The sequence below is a fragment of the Lissotriton helveticus genome, chromosome 2_1 (assembly GCF_964261635.1).
Source record: "Lissotriton helveticus chromosome 2_1, aLisHel1.1, whole genome shotgun sequence".
Classification (NCBI taxonomy): Eukaryota; Metazoa; Chordata; class Amphibia; order Caudata; family Salamandridae; genus Lissotriton; species Lissotriton helveticus.
The window spans coordinates 1,833,153,818-1,833,173,025 of NC_136059.1; the positions used below are offsets into that span (position 1 = coordinate 1,833,153,818).

The 19,208-nt window shown below is 41.0% G+C and overlaps 1 protein-coding gene across 2 annotated transcripts in view; it reads right to left on the reverse strand.

Moving 5' to 3' along the window:
- PCDH10 (protocadherin 10) overlaps positions 1–19,208 on the reverse strand; it is a 54,880-nt gene that overhangs the window by 20,562 nt on the left and 15,110 nt on the right. The gene's annotated exons all lie outside the window — the stretch shown is intronic.

Here is a 19,208-nt window from a genome sequence, read left to right on the forward strand (position 1 = left end):
AAGACTTCCAAACTGCAGTACAATCTATAGTCATCCCGCACATAGAATACGGTAGCACCGCCCTCTGCGGGCTCCCCCTAACTACTACGGCACCCCTAAGAGCGTCCCTTAACGCCGCAGCGAGACTCGTCACAGGCTCAAAAAAACACTCGCATATCTCCCCGGACTTTAAATCACTGAACTGGCTACCTTTTGAAGCCAGAATCCAACTGAAAATCGCATGCATGACACACAAGGCTGTGCATCTGAATTCACCCGCCTACCTCACTCAAAAGTTGACAATTTCGGGTGGCTCCCGAACTACTAGGAGCACAAGCAATCTTTTGCTGAAACCTCGAAGATTTCGGAAGGAAAAAACGTATAAACGCTCCTTTTCAGGAATGGCACCCAGGATTTGGAACTCACTCCCTCCTGAAACAAGGCTCATCTCCTCCAACACAATCTTTAAGAATGAAGTTAAAGCGATCCTCATGGCAAAATACACATGACCTATTACTACGTATCACTCATGAATCTGCTCTGTAAGCCCTCCCCGTCCATGGCCTATTGTACCCTGTATTATCGAATTATGTAATTGTATACGCTCACTCTTTGTATTTTGTTATAATGTTTGATGCACCTGGTTGATTATGTATATTGTTACATTGTTGACGCACCTGGTTGATTTTGCACACTTCACCCTCTCCACCTCAACGATCCTTACCTCCCTGCTACTGTCGCACCTGTGGGACTATACATCCTGCACACACCCACCTCAACTAGGCCCACCTTTAAACTCTAAATACTCTAAACACGCTTAAGCAAGCATATGCTCCTTGCTATGGCACTTTATGCTATTGACACAACTGTTTGTCTATACTCAGTGTACCTACACTACCACACCTGTGACCTACCTCATGTCCTTTGACCTACCTATGTAACTAGCACCTTGTACCTAACTACCTCATATATTACTTTGTATATTCGCTTCTTTACTTTGTATTTTTACTTTGTATTTTTTACTTGTAAAGCGCTCTGATATCTGCAAAGATCTTGTTCGCGCTGTATAAAACTCTCAAAATAAATAAATATGTGAATTTCAGTGCTACTGCAGCTAGTAGATAAGCAGTTTAGGGCAAGAAACAACACTGTATCAAGGCAGAAAGAAGGTCAGGTGTTACCCGGTGCGGAAAATTTCTTGTCACCCAAAATGGCAAAAATATGTGTTTAAAACACACATTTTTGCCATTTTGTCACCTTCCTCAGTGATGACACCCGGGGCGGCCCGCACCCACCGCAACCCCCTTCCTACGCCACTGGAAGGTGTTGCTCTGACGTAGACAGCATTTATCTTTATCCCTTCCTAGGAATGCTTCTATAACCACCAAATGCACACTAAAAAGTAAATGGGACACTACAACCTTGCTTCTGCTCCTTTGAGTGTATAGTTGCTAGGTTAGTATTCCTTAATTTCCCACACCTCGACAAACCCAAGTGTCTAAATGTAACTTAATAGGCCCCGGGGACTACCCCACTTTTACCATATGAGTCATAAAAATCTCATATTAATCTTGACAAAGGCTGTGCTAGCATATATGCAGGGGTAATAACAGGGTGGTGTCTCAACATAGTAGAACATCTAGGCAAAATTCCCAACTTACAGCCCACATTTTTAACTATTAAGGATCCCTTTCTTTTCATATCAATCTAAAATTAGTCTACAGTAATGTAGCACGGTGCTTTACTTTTTTCCATCAATGCAATTAAATCAATACGTGGTGGCTTTTTTCGAAGATGCATTTTTCAAATCGTCTGGTTTAGAATTCTAAAAGCCAATAGCCCAATGCAAGAACAAGCATATGAGCACATCCACGTGCCTGCATTTATAGGCAGCACTTGACAGGCTACCAAGTCCTGTTGGACGTAAAGATTACAGCAAATTTATGGTTTGTTCGATCTCTATTGGATTGGCAAATAATTCACCACAAACATACGTTTTTATTTCGTTCTAACACTCTTGAAATCATTTATCTCTACAAGTATTGTGTCTTGCATGGCCTTTTGCCTTTGCCTTAAGTTGCAGCCCATACTAAATTTCAGAAAACATGAAAATCCAAATTACATCATGCACTTTGGCCCAGATTTTGCCAAGCATCATTAGGTCTCGCATGAATCAGCACATGAGCTGCCACTTGTGAGACATTTTGTTTACTTACAGGGGGTTACAAACTACCTACTGCTTGCCATTGATTGACATCATCATCACTCATTTTCTTGCTTCACATTGGTCAGAGCATACTGGCCTCACATCCTCATGTGTTTGTCTCTCACCTAGAGCATGGCCCAAGTATGGCTTCCTTGCCCAGTGACCTCCCACTGCTTGCACTTCCAGAGCTGATTTTTTCCTTCAGTTGCAGCACTCCACAGGAGTGCCTGTATTGGTAAGCCAACCCTCCTCCAGTCCCGCTCCACTTGCCTCCTCCGACCAAGTATTGTTGCTTGCCTGCGTTGTTCATTCCCACTCCCACCCTTCCTGCTTTGTTTTGCTTGTCCCATTGTTACGTGCCCCTCCCACATCCCATGTCCCCTCCTACCCCCTCATCCTGTGCTGTTGCTTACACTTTCCCATCCCGCATTGTTGCTTGTCTGATTTGTTGCATCACCCTCCCATCTCATTGTTTTGCTTGCCCTTGCCCCTAATATTGCTTGCCCCCTCCCATCCTCTCATCCAGCATTGTTACTTGGCTGTTGTCCCATGTGGTTGCTTGCTCCCGCCCACCAGCATTATTGTTCCTTCCCACCCTCCAATGCAGGGCAGCAATAACCATGTTAAAGGAGGCACAGTTAATCCAGACTTCCAATGTATAGTCCTTCCTTCCTTAACAATGTGCCATCATCTATTATGGGACCCATTCAATCAAACCACCCAGTGCATTTTGTATCATTGGATCATATACACCTCATAATAATCCCCATTCCTTAAAAGGGCACCTACAGCAAACAAGCATTGGCAAGTCAATAGGTATCACCTGTGCAACATGGCTGAATGCTTTAAAAAAAGCTAGGATGCAGACAACGCTGGCTGCATCATAACACGTTTTTTGCTGGTAGGAGGACAGGTCAGGAGGCATCTAAACCTTCTGTGTTGCACACCATACCTCCCATCAAGATGCCTCCTGCACTGCCATCCTTCATTTTGTTTTTAAGTGCTATGCTGTGTCATATTACTTTTTCTATTTACTTTCAGCCATGCGACACTGCTGTGTAACAGGGGCAACAACTTTGACCCGGGTAATAGCTCAGAAAAGAGAGGCCTGTTGGATTTACTAATGCTTGTTTTCCCTATATTTCATAAAGTTCTTTTAAGTCTGCTTCACACTCTTTTATACTAATATCCTTTTTTAATCGTTCCCTTTCCTCAGGCGGTGCAACTTTCTCTACAGCTATTTGTGTCTGGATACTCTTTCAAAATGTAATGGCCGCAAGATGCCTATTGTCTTGTGTGACTCTATCTAGCTGACATGATTTTGTCTGCTTTAAGATCACTCTGAGTGGCCCTCACCAGCTGCTTAAGTCACTCAATTACCCTTTCTGATGCCGTCTAAATATCCTGAACCAACTAGGTCCAAACTCCACCTTATTCTATCAAATTAAAGAATGTATTTAAGTAACTCAAGGAGTTCTTTGGACAGCACATCCAATGATTACTCAATAGTGGAATCCCAGCATCAGTCTCACTGGGCACTTTCTGCAAAATGCTCAATTGAGAATTTTGACCACTTTTGCTTCTGCCAGCTATGTAATATGTCAAGCATGGATCAAAGAAATAGCAATGACAATAGAAATAACAATGACATAAAAAACCCCGGAAACTAGAAAGTTTGTCATTAACCCTTTAAGTGCTGCCGTCGGCCAACGGTCGTCAAGGGCACTACCTCCCCAGTGCTGCGTGCGACCGCTGGACGTCCAGTTCAGCACTGGATAATGGACAGCGCAGCACTGGGGAGATTTATTTACGAAGCTCCTAAGGTGTTAATACCATACCACTCATCTTAAAAATATTTAAATGTTCCATTATTTGAAATATTGGACCCACCCCTCAGTATTCATAATTACTAGTTTAAAATGAGGATGTAAGTATTCTTGAAGGGTATGACACCGAGATAAACTTGCATAGAGTGCCATACCTGCCTTAGTACTCCTTCTATCTCTCTGTGCTTCTGTCTGTAACAGTCCAACTTCCATGCCCCTTCCCGTAGTATGTGCCTGTTTTAACTCAATTTCTCTTCCTATTCTCTATGTCCTGTTGTTATATTCCTCACATTTCTCTGATCACTGCTGCCTATTTCTTCAGAATGTATTTGCTACTTTAGTGCCTGTGTTCTTTCTGTTTCTTTTTGCTCTCCAGTGCTCCTTATTTTTATGTGTTGGGGTGCCCTTGCAGGCCACTGCTATCTCTCTGCAACTCCACTGTGATTTAAAAGCCGATGTATCACTGAGTGGCTCATTTTCTTTCAGCAACCCATCTGCTTCTGTGGCCCCATATTTCTGTGCTTTTCCTGTGTCCTTTTGTTTATTTTTAGGTCAAAGCCTACCAGACAGCACAACTGTCTGGTTTGCTAAAGATATCTTGGGGTCATTTAGAAAGCTTCCGGGGGGGGGGGAGGAGAAGCATTACACCTGTTGCTTACCATTGGCTTTGTGGTTAGTAACTCTCATTTTCTGGCTTTATATGTTCAGGCTTTATTTGTTCTAGGCTATCCAGGTTCAGTTTGTCCCTCTCGAGCAAAGCCTTTTTCACACTACCTTTCATTGTATTTTTCCATGAGTGCTCCTTTGTTTAAAACAGGCCTGTAAATCTTGTTCTTATCTTGTCACATTTGTTGTGCATTCAAAGACACAGGTAGGTCAAATGTTAGGGTATGTCTTTCTATGTCTTTCTAGGGAGCTTAATGTTTACTTTTCTTTCTCTGACTTTATGTGACAATCTTGCTGCATGCTAGGGTGGCGGAAACAACATTTAAATGCACTGTGCAAGTATTTCAGAATATATCAGAATTAGCAAATCACAAATGAAGCACATTTTCTGTTAATTCTGAAGTGTGTTGGAAGAAAATACTTTAATATGATCAAAGCAAATCAATACAATACATAATGCAATTTCCATGCATTATTGTTTGTGAGCTGTATAGTTTTATTAGTAAAACTGTATGCCTATGCAAATGTAATGGTCATTTCAATTGCAAATAAGTTGTCTGTATGAGCATTGTGTTATCACACCATACATACTACCCTCTACGCCACTCTACTCTGCATTACTCCACTTTACATCACACACCAGCACTCTACTCCATTCTGCACCACGTTACTCTACGCCACTGCACTCTGCGCCTCTCTACTTTAATCTGCACAACTCTACTTTACATTAATGCACTCTATGTCACTCTACTCTACACCATCCCAATCTAGGTTACTGCTCTATGCCACTCTACTCTACACCACCCCAATCTAGGTTACTCCACCATTCTCTGCCACATTGCACTCTATCCCACTCTGCAACACTGCACTCTACACCACTGCACTCTATGTCAATACAATCTACGCTAATGCAGTCTACTCTAAACCAATACACTCTACACCCCCTGCACTCTAGTCCAATCCACCGTACGTCACTCTAATCTACTGTACATCACTGCACTCTATGACATGCCACTCAACACTACTTTACGCCATTAGTCTATGCCACTCTACTCTACGCTACTGCATTCTACCCTGCACCGCTCTTCTCCACTCCAAGTCATTACACTCTACCCCACAACAATCTACACCAATGTACTTCATGGTAGTACACTCTACTTTGCACCACTGTAGTCTAAGCCACTGCTCTCTACACCACTCTACTCTACACCAGTGCACTCTGTGCCAAAGCACTCTCTACCACTCTACATCACTGCACTCTTCGACACTCTAATCTGCAACACTGCACTCTCCATCACTAAACTCTATGTCACTCTACTCTGCAATTTACCCCACTGCACTTTGAAGTACTCCACTCGATGCCACAACACTTAATGACACTCCACCCTATGCCACTATACTCTACTCTGCACCATCCAACACCACTGCACTCTACAGCACTCTACTCTGCACCACTCTGTGCCACTGTACTCTATACCTCTTTTCTCCACCCTACTCTACTCTTCGCCACTGCATTCTGTGCCACTCTACTCTACACCACTGTACCTACTCAACAGCACTCTTATGCACCACTGTAATCTATGCCACTAAATTCTACGATGTTGCATTGTATGCCGTTGAATTCTATGCCGCTGTACTCTATGCCACTATACTCTGCAACACTGTATGACAAATCACTCTGCACCAGTCCATTCTAATCTATGGCACGCCACTCCACTGTATGCCACTTCACTCAGCACCGCTCTACTTATGTCACTGCATTCTATGGCATTCTACTCTATGCCACTGCACTCTACTCTACACCACTTTACTGAACACCACTGCATTCTATGCCACTTTACAATGCACCACTCTACTCTGAGTCACTGCACTCTATGCCACTCTACACCACTGCAATCTATGACAATCTACTCCGCAACACTGCACTCTACGCCACTGAACTCTACCCCACTCTCTTCTGCCCTACTGCATGCTGTGCCAATGTACTCTACACCACTGCACTCTGCATGACTCCACTCCACGCCACTGCACTATACAGAACTACACTTTACGCTGCTGCACCCTATGCCATTGCACTCTATGGCACTATACTCTACTCTGCACCACTCTATGCCACTCTACTCTGCACCACTCTACCCCACTGCACTATATGCCACTCTATTCTGCATCACTGCTCTCTACGCCACTGTACTCCATGTCACCAATCCACTCTGCACCACTGCACTCTACCCCACTGCACTCTGTGCCCCTCTCTCTACTATGCAACACTCTAATCTATGCCACTGCATTCTACGATACTACATTCTATGCTACTGAATTCTATGCTACTGCACTCTATGCCACTATACTCTGCAAACATTCTATGCCAATGCACTCTACACCTGTCCACTCTACTCTACGCTACTACACTGTATGCCACTCCACGTGACTCCACTCTATGCCAAGACATTCTAGTCCACTCTTTGCCATTCCACTCTATGCCACACCACTCTCCTCTATGCCATACTGGTGTACAACATGGCTAAAACATATTGGCAAAGCCAATAGCTCTTGCATGGGCGAGACTTATTGGCTTTGCAAATGCTAGTTTCTCAATGCATTTCCTGTCACTCTATATTTATTCTGCCACTTTACCATTGCTACTTTTGTGCTCCTTGGGCTATGTGCATTTCTGGTCACTCACTAATCTTTCTGCTTTTGTGGCCATCCTCTCTCCCTGAGCTCCTCGTGTCTTTATGTGACACATATGTTACTGTGGTTCTTTCTAAGATGTGCTACTCGTATCTCTGTGCCCCTGTTATTTCTCCCCAATTTTACTACCCAAAACATGTACCCTATTTCTTTTTACCTCCTACTCACTTACCTGGCTTCTTCTTCTGCATCCCATCCATGTATGATACAAGTGGTTAACCATAGCGCAGTAGTAGATTATCTGCCTGTCAGTTTTGGGCACTGCCAAACTGTTATCAGCTTTGTTCTAGTACACGAGTACATAAATGGCAGCAGGAAAATGTAAACCCTGCGGCTGCATTGCATAGAAGGGAGCTGGGCAGGTGCAGGAAGGAGTAGGTGAGGGAAGAGTGAAGGTCTGGGATTGAAAATATGGAAACTGAGTATTTAAAAGCGGAGTGATACAGGGTGAGGGAGGGAAAAGGACCTGATAGAAGCAATGTGCATCAATGGGGAGCCTCTTCGGCCGCTCTGCGCTAGTGATGTCTAATATGGGACAGTCATTTGTTGCTATTAGCTATATAGCGGAGACCAGCTTCATCCATATCTAAATATGGATATTGAGTCACTATTGGTACCCAATCGCCTATTCATGAGAATATATCCAAAGCAGAACCGCAGCACTGCTGCTGTAGACAACCATTAGAAAAAGGAAATGAAAAGAAAGTGACAATAGTGTGATCTTATTTTTCTGTGCTAAACTATAATTCTACAAATGACCTGACAAGTTCCAAAATGAGTGTATAGATTGCTATATATATGTTCAAGAGATACCATGTGCTATGCCCGTTGGCACTGGCATTAATAGATCCAGTGACAATATTTCATCACCACTGTCCTTAGCTATGTAAAACATTGCACCTAGCAATTTCCCCACATCCACTCTAGTCTACACCACTACACTGTACGCCACTCTACGTGACTCCACTCTATGTCACTACAATACACACCACTCTATGCCACAACACTCTACTCCACACGTCACCATTCCACTCTATGCCACAATCTACACCAGACCCTCTCTGAATCACTGAAGTTAAATCAGGACAGAAGCAGGTCATCGCTCCCATGGCTTTCAGTGGACCAGCACTTTTTTTTTAAGGCAACAAGTATGCGGTTGATTCCTGGAAAGAGTGATTTTGCTAACTTGCCATTAGTATTTCCCAACTAATACACACAAATATAAAGCAACCATTGAAACGAGCACAGCTCCACAGAACACAATGACACTTTCCTTAGCAGGGACATCCCATTATATCCTGCATTTTAACGTGCCCCACTATTTAGATACAGCAGTTCTTCAGAAAATGCATTCAAGACTTACATAACGGAGACAGACAACATATACTTATGAGCACAGTAAACGATTTAAAAATGCAAGAAAGCATAGATACGTTCTGACAAATTAGACAGAATAATTATATGCACAGAAGCTTTTTTTTAAATAGCACACTGAATATGTCAACAAAGTCTACAAGTATTTTCTACCCAGGAGTCTTCTTTGCAGAAGTTATTCATCAGCATGGCAGCTGATGTTTAATGCAAAAAACAAGAAAAAGTCAAAAATAAAGCCTCTAAATACGTGCATCTTAACACTGACTTTAATGAAAGAAATGATGGTCCTACTCCCGAGATAAACTATGTTCCACTTGCACTAGAGAGATTTACAGAGAAGATTTTTATTACAGCAGGAACTTCTCAAAACAAGAGATGCTGTACACAGAACGGTACTGTGTTTCAGTGTTGTCTAGGTGATACCTGATTCTGGATACCAATACGTGACGGTGGAGAGGAGTACGTACCTGGAGCAACACACTAATATTTTACATCACAATACCTATATGTACTATGAGATGCACAAAGAGATAGTGCTTTGCCGTAAATCGCATTTTTCTGGTCTAGAACGGGTTGAATGCCTTGTCTACCACAAACAAGCAGTGATTGTGCCATCAGAGCTTGGGTGTGGGACCAAAAGCAGACATGACAAAAATGCTCCTCTCTCTTTCCATCCATCCATTCTCTTTCTTTTACTCCTTCCCTACTTTCTCTCTTCTCTCTCTGATCTCTTACTCTCCACCTTGCTTGCTTTCTCTAACTCTTGAAAAACTCCTGTACCTGCTGCAACATAAACCTCTGTACTATCTGACAGAGGCACCAGCAGCCCTGGGCTTTTAAACCCGGCCTCCAGTGTCTCCAAGCCATCGGCAACGGCCTGAATAAAAGGCCAGTCCTGCCCGGTGTGCCAAAACAGATATTACAAGCCTTGTGTTATAATCTCAGGAGACAAAGCTACGAAACCACCGAGTACCCAATGCAATCTACGAGTGTGTAATGACGTGACATGGAAATAGATCAGAAGGATGCTCTGCTGCATAATGCTAGCAAGTGCTAAAAATCCATCGTTGGAACCTTAATGCCATAGCAAATACTTCACTGGCCGCCTTCTAGCCAAACATAAGCGAAGAAGAGCTCACTCACTTTTCTGCCTCAAAATATCTGACTGAAATCATCCCCGTGTTTTGAAGTCATCTTGAGAAAGGTAAAGAAGGCAGAAGGAATGTGCACTCTGTTCTACGTAAGAAAAGTGGCAAATTCTACGCTTATTTAAGTTACTGTGACTCTAGAAAATATGCTGTAAATGTAAGTTATGTTTTTATGTCATCTTGTTTCATTTGTGTATATTTGATAGGTACTTTTTTAAAAAGGTATTCCAACTTAATTTCAAAGGCTTAGTTTTCTCTTTAAATAATGTTATTGCATTTGGTAATATTTTAGTGTTTTTGTAGAAATAATTTAGCAGCTCTCTGATTAATATGCAATTTGTAATTCCTTATTGTATATATTTAATAACATTCAGCATTTCCAGTCCTATTCATAAACCTTTGTGCACCTAAGTGCATGAGTTCTCCTCTAAGTGTAGATTTCAGTCTACACTTACGTGAAAACAGGAGGGAACCTATGGCCGATCGTATGGAAAATAATCATGTTTCAGACTTTCAGTTGTGATCAGTGGCATTTCAAAATGAGAGTCTGTGCCCTTTTGTTTCATAACAAACTCGTACCTGCTGTGTACTCACAATATGGATACTCAGCAATAAAAAAAAGAGCAAAAAGATGCAACAATTCAGGAAACAAAACTCTAAATACAGGATACAAAGAGGCAATTTATAATGTAGGCTTTAGCAGCTATCGGCAATAATTTAGGAATTCCCTGGATGGGAGGGGCTTCGAAAAGAAGTGTGTTTTAGGAGAAAATCATGTGGCTTTATTCACAATTAAAGGTACCAACCTGGGTATTGTAACACTTTTAAGGAGCTTCCTAGGTCACTTTCGGTTGAATGAAGAACTAAGGGTCAACCAGAGGCAACCAGGCTGTTGTGGTACTGAACAACAACAATTTTTCGAGTGGGAATTAGTTCCACTTCAAGGCTTTCCAAGGAAAAGTCTTGACCCTGGTGTAACTTTACACCCCAGCTGCTAGAGGTTGTCAGGTACATCTGCCACAATAATGTACAGATTACCTACGCTACAGACCACTGAACACAAGTGAGCTTGAGGCTCAAACGCTCTTTGCAGAACAAGCCTTTGCAGCTGTTCGAGTTATGAAACACAACCTACGCTCCCTCCCCTACAACCAACTGGTGTGCTGGTGAGTGCAACACACACTCACACTGGGTCTCGTGCTTTTGACTTTAACAAAGAATGTGTCTGTTTTGATTTTATTTGCACGTAATGCCTCAAAAATGTAAACCAGTTTTTGGAAATTTTGTCTAAGTGGATATTTTGAGATATGTGTATTTAGCCATAATGTCAGACAGAACATTACTTTCACCTGGGATTAAAGAAGTCTAGGGACTCCTTATTCTAATGTTCTATTAGACACTTTATACAATAAGTGTAATTGGTGGCTCATTTAGAGAGCTGATGTTAAAGTAACTACTTAGAATATGAAGTCTTCACTACTGTGATTCAAACATTCTTGAAGGAGGGAATACAACAGAGAGAATGTTCCTCATGCTTGTTCAGTGGTGTAACAGGGGGAAGAGATAATAGGTATCTCCACAAAGGGACCAGTCAAGGTATAATTAGCAGTCATACCACTGAGGTCAACTGAGGCTAAGTGACGCTCAAAGACAGCATGTGTTTAGTAGGAGGCTGTTAAATACTGAGGACTTTCATATTCTGTTCAGTAATGTTCAATAAGTGATGAAATAACCAATACAGCATTCTCAATGACATTTTCAAGGGAATATGACAACCGGATCATGACACAAAATATTCCACAATTTTAATAGAATTCAGAAAAGTTCAGTTTTCAAATTTGTCTAAAAACAGTAGAGATGAATGTATTAATCTTTTTAATGATGGTCTCATGGGGAAAAACAAGTGTGGGGCACCTCCTGAGCAATGTGTGGTGGCATTTAGAGTCAAGGCGCAAAAAGTGAATAATTGGGGTGTCATTATAGATTCTGTCTCTAGTCCTGAACATTTCACCAACTTTAGTTCAATGGAAGCAAAATAGTACTACAATACCCATAGTGCATTAGGCTGTCACACAAAAGTCCAGGACTAGAAACATTGTGTGTGATGGCCTGGAGGAAAGGGTCAATCTATAAAAGTAGACCTGAATATAAGTGACTGCTTAAAGTCAGCAAAACTAGTTTGCAAATCAAACAATTTTCCCAAGTATATCTGTGCCTTAAGTCCATCACCAGTGCCAAATTATCAACGCAATTACCGAAGCTGAGCTGGTGATGGCGAGGGCAGCTGATGCGTCTTTGTTTTACTGGGAATGTGTGCCATTTAGAATCTGACAAGCCCCAGAGTTCCCTTTTCGTGTCTGCATGATCACCACTTCTCTGCCTGAGGGAGTAGTGCCAAGAAGATGTTGCAGTGCTTGACAGTAAGTAACCACAAGCGAGAAAAGAAATATTACATCCGTTGATGGATCAAGAACACCAGCAGCATCCTTGTAGCACATTCCCGTCTCTGCCCTAATAATACACGTATGTGCACCTGAAGGTCCACTCCTGCTCTTCACACGTGGCTCATATTACCACCCATTTGCTTCAGGCACAAATGATCGTCAGTACTTTTATCCTTTCTATAAATTTTACCTGAATCTGATGTGCATTCTGAATCTGAGCCTAATTGTTATCTCCATCCCAGGGTTTGTCAGGCAGTTTCATGCTTTCGTCCTTCACATGGACCCCACATTTAAGAATAACTTGTTCAGTACAGAAAAGCATGTTACTTCTACTCTGGCTATCCCCTTGAGGAACCTGAAACAGACCTCTGTCCTTGTATTATTTCTTGCTCTCTTCTCAAATGGATGCAGCATGTTCAAAGCAATAAGCAAGCTGCAAACTATTAATAGGTCAACATTCTTTTAAATGCTGACCTGACAACAAAGTCATGAGCAATTTCACATCTGATTTTTTTTTAATTCTTCTCCTTTTTATCCTGAGAAACAATTTGACCACACACAATTTTAATCTAAAAAAACATAGGAAAGTACCTCATCCCCCAAAAAAGTAGAAGAAATCCAGGCAATACGTCAAAAGGAAGATGTTAGGTCATTCTCTTTGACTATCATATAAATGGGGGTGAAGTCTTCTAGAATCGTGGTTTTCAGTTTACACCCCCTTCCTCCCAACCACAGATATACACTTAATCTGTTTGGCATAAAAATGTCAAAGAGTGCAAATAACGTAATTGTGACATTTTCACCGAAGCGTAATACTTTTAGTGTGTCCTGCTCTATTTAGTATTATAAAAGGGAATATGTGGCTACTTAATCACTGTGAATTGCACCTTTATTTGCACAGAAATATGTGTATGCAAATATGAGAATTCCCATCATTCCAGTGTGAGTTGATATTGTGGATCCCTGGCTATGCCAAGGCGATGGTTTGGGGTCAGTGCATCAAGTTTCAGCTTACTGACTACATACTTAATGTTAGTGAATGCTGTGTTCATCCAGTTGAATTTTGTCAAATAAATGTCTCAGAAAACACATGGTAAAGTTTGATTTAGAACATTTAACAACTGGTACAGCCCAAGGGAGAAAGGCTATTAAACATTCCACCCACTGAAGGCAGTATGCTTTAAATTAATAAAAAAAGGAAGAACAAGTAAGACACAAATTGGTATTTTGGTGCAAAATTCCTTGTGTAGCTATTATTGGCCCTGAGCAACAGATTGTGGACAGTGAAGCTCTCTACATTCTGATGTTCTAATTCCTTGAAAAGACTACCATGTAAGGGAGTGTCTCTACCACACAACATAGATTGACAGCTTCTTTGTTTGACAAGCCTGTCATCTTGCCAGGGCACTATCACAGGGTCTCCAAGGTTTAATTGGGCATTGAGACTCATGACTCATCAGGATGATTGAATCCTTTGTGACACAATTATTGCCTGGGCTTATGACACATTACTAGTACATACTAGAAACAAGAGGAACAGCTTTTCAGCATAATAAATGTGACAACTGATAATCCACTATTGCCATCATGTTTAAAGTAAAATAATCTTTATATATTTAAACATCTGAAGCTCTGAATCTCCTAAAACATAATACAGACGTCTAGGAGAATGAACACAAAATCTTGAGCTATGAATAATATTTCAGCACATGAAGAGGACTAGAAGTGTTTTCTGCCAAAAACAATTCGAGGAGAGTGTTCATGTAATAATAATGAATTTTTAGTACTCTTTCATTGGTTGTATGTATTTAGTGGAGGAATACTATTTGGGAGAGTTTGTTTACATTACCAACCAATGTGGATGGACAGGGTGGAATTGTTATAATGGTAGTGAGCAGTCCTAGCTGACAGACTGGAAGCAATATTCACTTCTAAGAGATTTTTAAATGACGATCTGTTAAAAAAACAGCATATGAATTTGTTGGAGTTGTCCTGACTGACACTACTTGTTTGAAGTGATTGTTGGTATGAGAAAATCCCTCGTCAACTTGGAATAGATTATGAAATTTGGTCGGAATGTAGCATATTTGTCTTGTTTGCAATACTAAATCTGCCTTTTGGGCTGGGCTTTCCTCATCGTTTTGTGTCTAGAAAGACGCTGAGTCCTTCATTGGGTCTCTTTTTTTCTTGGTCATAAATGTTTACATTTATTTCTATTTAACAGAGAGGACATCAAAACTCGACTACACAAAAGAAGTTGAGGCAGCACTAATGCCTGTACAGACCATTTTTAGGTTTGTAACAGAAGTTCTCACACTGACATCAGAAACAAACTCTGGAATTAGATTTTGAACAGAAAAGAGCTAAGCATCAGTAAACTACTAGCTAAATTAACTTGAGGTTTGAAAACAGCATTATAATGACATTTACCTAGACTGTGGAAGCCCTGGAAAACTGACACACAAACGTTGTAAATCAATGGACATACCACAACTAGTTATTGAGTATCTATTGTTTGAAGATGTTTACCAGGACATTTCTCGCAGAAAGTCTTGCCACGGGCAGATTAAACTGTTACATGCAGCTCAGGGTGAACAATGTGGCTTCCTTGGAACACTTCATTGAGAAAAAAAGGATTAAAAAATGTTTACACTAGAACTTAATCACTGTAATACCTGAATGCAGCTCAAGGGCAACCAGAATTGCTACCTTTTTTGGTGCAGAGCAAAAACAATGGTAACAGTAACATAAAATGACTGGCTTCTACAAAGCCCACAGCCGGAGAGCAGCAATCTCTTATTGATTCAATTTATACTGCTGTAAATAATCATGCACCACTGGTATATAAAAGCTACAAGGCAGCATTTAATTTTCATTCAGCTGTTTCGACTTTAATGGGCGGCCCAACTGCCCAACACAATGGCAATCCATTTATTGATCTGGATGAAAGGCCGAGTAGGCCCCACCAGGATTCGTTTCTGTGGCCACAAAGTAACAAATCAATCTAACAGGCACATTAGCCCGCAGAAATAGGTTATGGATGGCGAATGTTCATTTAATGAGTACTAGGAAAAGAAAACAAATCTGGAAGAAAAAGAAACTTTAAATCTGAAGTAGTCAGAGCACCCTTTAAATGATTGATATACTTAACAGTTCAAAAACTACATTGTTTAACATAATGTTCTTTTATTAGAAAAAAAATAAGATTGATAAATAAGAACCCTGTCTTGAAATGGAACACTGCTCAGTCCTAACTGCTCTTAAACCAAAGTTTCCCCACTATGCAACGCATAACAACTAAGATGTGCAAGGTTACCTGTGTACAAATTTACACCAAGACCACACATAAACATGTGAAGTATACAGTGTTTTAAAATGGAACCATGCTTATTTATAGAGATTTGTGCTCACTTACTGCCAGGTCCATAATACTTGATATGAATAAAAGAAAAAAGGCAGCAACTCACTGCTATAAACCGGGAGTGAGTCTCGGAGAGGGCCAATAGGCCATGCAGAACGAATGTAAGCTGCAAGGATGAACTTTGCATCAGCCCTGACATACAATGAAAGGGCTACCACGCTTAATATGCAACATTTCTCAGTAGAAATGCTATATTATTCATGCACTGTACCAACACTACTCTGTAGGACTGTGATACCGTTAATGGACAGTACCCAGAATTCCAAGCAGTATTGTGACACCTTTTATTAGACTTCTAGTAAAGTGCCGGAGTCGCTGTATTAGCAATTGAAATAGGTGGTCTTTCTCATCATGACTGCAAAACTTTTAATGGAACACTGCCAATACTTCTCAGCAGGCCTGTAATACATTTAATGGGGAAGAGCTATCACTTCCCAGCGGATTGCCATAGGCGTCCGTATTGGGGGTACTGCGGGCATTTCTAAGCAGGCCTGACATAGTGGACAGAACAGACCCTTCTCAGCAGATCTCATAACCTCTTAATCTAGACTAGCAGCATGTCTTTGTAGATGTACAATACTTTAAATGGGGCAGTGGCAGCACTGCTCAGCAAACTGACACGCCTTTAATGGACAGAGAAGTCACTTTTCAGAACACTCCTAACCTTTTAATAGTTAATGACACCATTTCTCAGCAGGGCTGCTACACATTTCATGCTTAAGTACTGGCGCTTCACTGCAGCTAGTCCACTCTTTGTGAGAAAGCAACTGAATAACTGACCCCACTTCAAACACTTGGAATGACCAAATACACCAAAACATTATGAATCCCTAAACATTATGTTTTCCTATTCCATGCGTGGGAGCACATGATGTATTTGCATTGTGAAGATGTAGCCCTTTGAAAACCGTACTTTTCATGCTCAATAGCCTTTTTATGAAACATCATGAGCGCAAGAGCTGAGAGATCCATCGCCCCCGACCCCACACCATGCACTCTCATGTCTGGTGCTGTTATAAACACCTTGTCTCATATACACCCCAGACAATTTAATGAAACAGTGCTTATAAAGAAATCTACCCTCTTAGGGGTCTAGAGACCTAACCTTAGTTACTGTGCTCCGCAGAGCATCCTACAGGGTACAGAAATGGTAATATTGGCATTTATATGTGACAGAGATGAAGTGTGTGCACATCCTCACAGTGTGAAATGAGGATAAGTAGTTCGACATAAGCAAGACTGGATGCTCTACAGTCTACACAGGTGGAGCAGCAGCAGAGTCCCATCCCTGTGTGGACGGCGCATGTCAGTAGCTTAGCACTTGGAAGTGCCTGTGCCCTTCGGCAACAAGTGACACTCAGCCCAGAGCTCCATGTGGGCACTCTTGCAATGGCATCTGAGCATCCACTGGGAAAGACTGGGAGAAGATCATGTGGAAGGACGAAGCACAGCACTGCTGGAGGTGGAGGTGGATTACACAGGTGGAGAACCCATGTACACATTTATTTTTCACTGATTCCATATACAACTTGTGTCCATTGCTCTAACATGGGCTTGTCCAAAAACATAAAGGTAACGGTTTAAATTTTTTAGAAGGACTTTTTCCAACGTGCAATACATTTTTCATTTAAAAAATCAATTTTCATTGTGGATGAATTAAAACTATGTAAAAAAAACTGCTTACAGCCACATCTACTAAATGTATTTTAAAACAAATGTATAGGTGCTGACATAGTTGATCAGCATAGCCATTAGGGAAACCCTCTGCTGTCTAATGTGTGATTTCTATCCTGGATCAACATTGCATCTTTGAAATCTTTGTAAGTAAGGAAACATACTAACTGAACGGATATGACTGAATAATGTTAATAGTTTAGTAAAATCTATAAGCAACAACAGAATGGGTATCAACCCATAGAGTACTGAGTGTTTCAATAAACCAAGAAAACATGCGATTTGTTGCATTATGAAACAGAATCCATCAATCGATCTGGCCACACGAAACAAATAAACTAAATCCTGAGTAAACAACCATTAGAAGAAAGGAAAGACAAGGAAGAAAATGTGAGGTTACCCTATGAGACTTCCAACCACCTTTTAATACTAACAGAGTATTCAAATACACAGAGAGGTTCTGCTTTGAGGTGCCCTGAAACAACCAATACCGCCACAAAAAAAGTCTTTACTACCTTGGCAGAGCTGTGCTTAGGTAGTTATGGGTCCTGGAATAAATTCTGGATACTATTCTGAATGAAAATGAAATCAGAGGGCAGGAACAGGACTGATCCTCGTATGCTGTTTCTTGTTAGCAAGATGGTGGTCGAGTTGAAGAAAGCCATGAGATCTAGAAGTCTCAGAAGAGCAGCTCAGACTGCCACAATCAGTGAAGGGTGAGGTCCATGGCATGGACCACTAGTATTAGGGCTCATTTACATATTGTGGGCTAGAGTCTAATGTATTTAGGGGGAATCATCCCTTGAGAGGTTACATGTCAAGTGGATTGCACAGTTGGGTTTGTCTGACTACTGCAATATGTATGGTGCAATTTAATATCACAGAATCCGAACTATAGCAGAATTGTGTTGGTTAAGACGTGAATGACCGGACTCTGCCTTCTTTAATGTAACAAAAATGTCCCAAATGATTCAATATCTGTAAAAAGAAACCTAATGTTTGAATATTTAGCTAAACTAAACTGGACAAATGCAATAATCTACCACCTCAGTGTATATACACCATTTTGTTTTCTAAAGAGAGACACCAACAGCTTTGCTGGTCCCTTAACCAGACAGAATGCCATAAAAATAAAGTAATTTGAACTAGTTGTAAGGAAAAATAGAAGAATTGTTTAACTATCCTATTTTACAATGGCACAGATCCATTACAAGGTTATCCATCACTTACAGCCACAAGTTTCGATCACACCTAAAACAGCACTAAAATAGCATTTTACAATGAAAAATATCTTCAGTTATGCAAAAAATAAAAATCCAAATCTCCTGTTATGACATGAGCCTAATCAGAGTAAACCAGTATGCTCACATTAAAAGAATGGGGAAAACAAAATATTTTGCTTCAAATAAGAAAGTCCCTGGTCCTGATGAAATCTCAAAGCAAAGGAGGCAAACGCTCTTGTTGAAAAAATAAATGAGACCCTGGTTCTGCTGAACCCCAAGTTACTCCTCTTTCATAATCCAAATATGGTTTACTATGCCCTACAATCTCCAATCTCATGACCTACATCCAAATTATTACACAGAATGCATACCACTCCATTGACTGAAGGACAATGGCACTTTCACCTGATGTCAGCTAAGGGCTACTCTGGAATAAAGAAACACAAGTGAAACCTACAAGGAGAAATGCAGAATCACGATGTACTGCGGATAATACCCGAGGCACCGTAGTTCCGGGCACACTTGCGTAAAAGCTGCTCATTTCTCTAAATTGGAA